General features: G+C 42.2%; 1 pseudogene; it reads left to right on the top strand.

Moving 5' to 3' along the window:
- The first annotated feature begins 3,770 nt into the window (after positions 1-3,770).
- Positions 3,771-4,937, top strand: LOC149140968 (ubiquitin carboxyl-terminal hydrolase 4 pseudogene; annotated as a pseudogene).
- The last annotated feature ends 332 nt before the right edge of the window (positions 4,938-5,269 follow it).

Raw genomic sequence — 5,269 nt, 5'->3', positions numbered from 1 at the left:
CATATATCAGGAAAGTGCTTACTGCGTTTGGATTTGATCATAACTAGGTCAGATGGGTCATGGCCCTGGTGACTTCTTCCAGCTTTTCAATACTAGTTAATGGCTCTCCCTCTGAGATTTTTCTTCCTTCTAGAGGCCTCAGACAGGGAGATCCGCTCTCTCCTTTTCTCTTCATCCTCATGATGGAAGGACTGGGTCGGTCCATCAAGCATGCTAGAGTAACGGGCAAAATTCAAGGACTCCAACTATCGGAGAATGGACAAGTTCTGACTCATCAACAATTTGTAGATGATACCATGTTACAGGGAATTCCCACAGTCAAGGAGGCTCTAGCATACAAACAAATTTTGAATGACTTTGCTATGGCAACAGGTATGGAAGTTAATCTTTCCAAATCAAAAATATTTTTCTTTAACACCCATATTGCCATTCAGAGAAATGTCTCCAGAATTCTTGGCTTTCAAAGAGAGTCCCTCCCCTCTAAGTATTTGGGAGTTCCTCTAACGGCTAAACCTTTGCACAAGAGCATTTGGGAGCCGTTAATCATTAAGATGCAAGATAAAGTCAGGAAATGGACCATCAGATCTTTAAATCTGGCTGGTAGATTGGTGCTTACAAAGGCGGTGCTCCAAGCTATCCCAGTCTTCATGCTATCAGCACTCCCAGCTCCAAAAGGAGTCTTACAACAATTTAGAAATATCCAAAGAGACTTTCTCTGGGGCAAGGAGGAAACAAGGAAAAAATGGGCTTTAGTCTCATGGGAGAAGATCTGTAAACCCAAGGACCAAGGAGGCCTAGGATTGGATGATCAAGAGATTCTCAGTAACGTTCTAGGGGCCAAACTTTGGTGGCGGTGGGTCAAGGATCCAAAGGCTCAATGGGCAAGCATCTGGAAAGAAAAATATGCTAGCTCCTGGCATTCCTCTAATATCATAAGGATGTCTGGAAATATAAAGGGCTCACCCATCTAGAACAAGGCCTGGGAGAATAGAGGTGTGGTTCAAAAAACAGTTTCTGGGAAATCAGAGAGGGAGATCTAGCACTATTCTGGGAGGACAAATGGCAACAAGAACCAACACTATTGAAAGAGGAATTTTTGGGCCTCAAGCACGAGACAGACACCCAAGGATTAGTAAAGGTAAAGGACTTTTGGGAGCATACTCACAATACAGGAAAATGGAGAACCTGGAGAAAAATAGATGGCAGGGAGGACAGAACCCTGAACATGAGAGCAGAGACCCTTAAGAGAATATTGGATCAGAGGATGATTTTAGTAACTGAAGGGCAGGATCAACTAAGATGGGGCAACAACAAAGAAGGCAACTTTAATATTAAGGAAGCAAAAGGTATTCTCCTTGGGCTGGAGTCCCATGCTCCGGATAGGATCTGGCAGAATCTATGGAGGCACCAAGGCTGGATGAAGATTAAACTCTTCATGTGGCTGGTTCATCACAAGAAAATCTTGACCTGGGATAATATTAGAAAGAGGGGTGTGCTGGGACCCTCCAGATGCCAGCTCTGTGAAGCCCAAGAGGAGACAATGGAACATCTTCTCAATAGCTGCATTTTCACCTCCAGGTTATGGGACACTTTTGCCACCATCTTCAAACAGTCCGACAGGGACAAAGAGAGTATCACTAACACCCTAAGCAGTTGGAGGAAAAAATTTTCGGATTATGAAGTTCTTAACTCTGCTTGGGCTCTTTTACCAAGCTTCATTATATGGAATGTGTGGAAAGAAAGAAACAAAAGGATCTTCAAAGAAGAGAAAAATCCCTCTCTTCGCCTGTTGGAGCAGATCTTAAAACAACTTAAGGAGACGGTTGGCACCATAGTAAGGGATCTCCCCAAAAATCCTCCCTCAGAAGCTGAATAAGGATTCTCAGGCAGTTAGGCATGCAGGGTCTCATTCCACAAGGTCTGGACAAGAAAGTAATCATGAGGGAAATGGTTAATGAGTTCTGGAATCCTCCTCCGAAAGGTTTTTTGAAATACAACATAGATGGAGCTTCAAAAGGTAACCCGAGAATGGCAGGCTTTGGAGGAGTTCTTCAGGATGACACCAGAAACATTCTCTTCCTCTTCCATTGTCATTTAGGGAAAGCCACCAACAACATGGTGGAATTAATGGCTTTGGAGCAATGCTTAGAATTTCTGAAATAGGATAACTGCCTAAATGTGATAATAGAAGCTGATTCAGAGTTAGTCATTAACTCGACCAAGAGAATTAGTCATGGAACAGGGCCGGAGAAAGTTTCAAAACACTGGAGGTTGATACGTGTTCTCCATAGAATACAGGGTCATCTTCAGGGACTATGCACGGTTAGATTCAACCATGTGCGTAGAAAGGCCAACAAATTGGCAGACATTCTGGCCAACCAAGGTGTCAGCTGTAAGGATAGCAGAATTTCGATGGAGTGGCAAGTAATGCCTCAGGGCAACCTAAAAGAACTTTGCCACAACCAGGCAGAAGAGGATAAAGAAGTGTATCGGAACAAAGCTAAGGAAGCTAAGTCGCAATGAGCAATTCTCTGCATGATTCACAAATTTTGGTCAGACAGGTCTATGGTGGGAGGCTGGCCACGGTTGGCCTCAGCAACAATGGTAATTTCAACTCCAAAAATCCTCGGTGTTTGTCGGGAGGTTTTCTCAGTCCAACGAAAGGTTATGAGAAAAAACCGGCGACCACTGTTACAACGGCAACATTATCCAAATTTCCATAGTTGGGAGACAAAACCGCTTCCCGAGTGGTTTATGGTTGATCGCACCGCTCTCAAGAAAAAAGTGGTTTTGGAGATTTGGCAGCGATGCCATACAACTTCTGACATGTGGATGAGGGTTGGGACCAAAAACCACCCTCATCGCACACTAAAGTTCGGTGACAATAAGCCGTGCGATATTTATCTCAGCTGTCTGATTTCGCAAGGCCGATCAACGATCAAGAATGATCATGCAGTTTGGTGGGGTCGGGGGGTTAACCAACATGCATCTTCCAGGGGCGATATGCATCTCCGACATCAGATTAAGAAAGGAGAATGGACGGTAGCGATTAAAGAGGCAGGTTAGGAGATCGATTGCGCAGGTATTTGTGGGGATTGTTCACGTGCCCTGCTTTTCCCGTAGCATAATTTTTGTATGTACTCTAAAGGGTTTGGAGGGTACATTTATAGGGTTGGAGGGTTTTGTTTTAGACGGGTAACTTCCTGTTTTGCCTAAGTCCACAGAGTCTGGTGGACATTTGTATATAATGTAAAATAAGCTTGATTCAATGAAATAGAAGGTACGACTCTTGCTTTAGCAAAAAAAAGATGCTTCTGCATCACCTTTCATTGATGTGAGTTTGCAAACTATAGAAAAAAGAAAAAGTTGAATTGGACATGTGAACTTAAAATAATACTTTCATTATAATGCTCTGCCCAATGGTTGAAAGTTACTCTTTGGATAATTTTTAAATATTTTTTTACACTGACAGTGGGGATGGATTTTTTTGTATGTGTCATCATTTGTTTCGTTGCCTAAGGAGTGAGAGGAACTCTCCCCTTAAAAACACTTCGGTGTAACTAATGAGCTTTTAAATGGTGGGGGAGAGAGAAAGGTACCGCCCAGTAAAGCCAAACAAGTCCGGAACGAAATAATGAAAATTAGCTGGGCACATGGAAAAGTCGGCCCAAAATAACGCCATCCACGATTCCCAAGGCCGTATACCTATAAAATCATATCTGATTCTTATTTTGTCCACATTTTCTGCCCGCGAAGTAGGAATAGTGATCATGGATCTTCTGAATTCGGGACTGAAAGCTTTGATGAACGGTCATCATATGGTTTCAGAGATGGTGTCAGAAATCTTTCTAAACAACGATGAAGATGGCCAAAGCTACGTAGGTCTTGAAAATCTGGGTAATACCTGCTACTTTAACAGCGTTGTTCAGGCCCTTTATTTCTGTGAGCCTTTCAGAATTAAGTTACTCCAATATTATAGCAATGGTGGGAATGAAAATGAGAATGATAATCTACTGAAGTGCCTGGCAGAATTATTCTATCTCATGGACTCCAAAAACATGTCTCGCATTTGTCCCCAACGATTCGGAGAGCTGGTAATGAAAGGGAACGAGATTTTCCGTTGCAGTGAAACCCATCACGATGCACATGAGTTTTTGATATTTCTTTTGAATAATCTCGACGAAGAAATCACAGGATCTAATAGCACGCAAAGTCCTCTCCTGCAGAATAAGGAGGCTGAAGATCAATGTGGGGCGCAAGGAGACCAAAAGAATAATAGTAAAAGTAGTATTATTCGCCAGATATTCGGAGGCACATTCACAAACGAAACTCGGTGTTTATGTTGTGAGAGTGTAACCTGCAGAGAAGAGCCATTTATGGATCTCAGCGTGGAGATACTTGAAAATTATTCTCTGTCAAGCTGTGTAAACGCATTCAGCACTGTGGAGAAACTGAGTGGGAAAGACAAGTACTGGTGTGACAAGTGCTGCCATCTGCAAGAAGCTGAAAAGAGATTGAAAATCAAGTCTCCGCCTCAAGTTCTCATTTGCCAACTGAAACGTTTCAAGTACACAAATGATGGTGAAGTGGTGGGATTGAAGAAGTTGTTGTATCGAGTGGCGTTCTCCAAGGAGTTTAGACTGCCTATTAACAGTTGTACAGATCAAGATGCAGCTGATTCTTTGTACTTTTTATTTGCCGTAGTGGTGCATATGGGATGCGGGATGAATTATGGGCATTACATTGCTCTAGTGAAGAGTGGTGACCAATGGCTCAGGTGTGATGATCAGAAGGTGGAAACTATAGACGAAAGTGCATTGCATAATTTTTTTGGGTCATCCAAAACAGTAACATCTGATCCAAAAGATGCAATGAATGCCTACATCTTGTTCTATCAAGCTGTTAATGGCTTTGAAGCAACAGACTTGCAGCACTAGTACAGGAGTTACAATTGCAGTTACACAAATTTAGTTGAATCGATTGTAGTTAATAGGTGAATGTTCAGTATCACCAGTTCGGCTTCCCAATTTTGTAACTAGGACAAGTGTTGAGTAAGACCTGTTCAACCTCACCACTTAGTTTTAATTAAGATAGTGGCCAAGATAACGGAGAGGGATATAGAAGTACAATTAATGTATCCACATGTTCACTGTTTTAAGTTTACTTACGTTTTTGCATTTAAGGCCAATGGTGGTAGTTGTTACCATTGAAGACCAATGTTTTGTTTCAACAATTGCAAGAGCAAATTATTGACATCATTGAGAATAAT

The sequence above is a fragment of the Pinus tabuliformis genome, chromosome X, assembly GCF_031772625.1.
Source record: "Pinus tabuliformis cultivar Carrire ecotype Pingquan chromosome X, CPIR1, whole genome shotgun sequence".
Classification (NCBI taxonomy): domain Eukaryota; kingdom Viridiplantae; phylum Streptophyta; class Pinopsida; order Pinales; family Pinaceae; genus Pinus; species Pinus tabuliformis.
The sequence above is the reverse complement of the archived record's forward strand: the minus strand, read 5'-3'. Positions and strand labels throughout refer to the sequence as shown.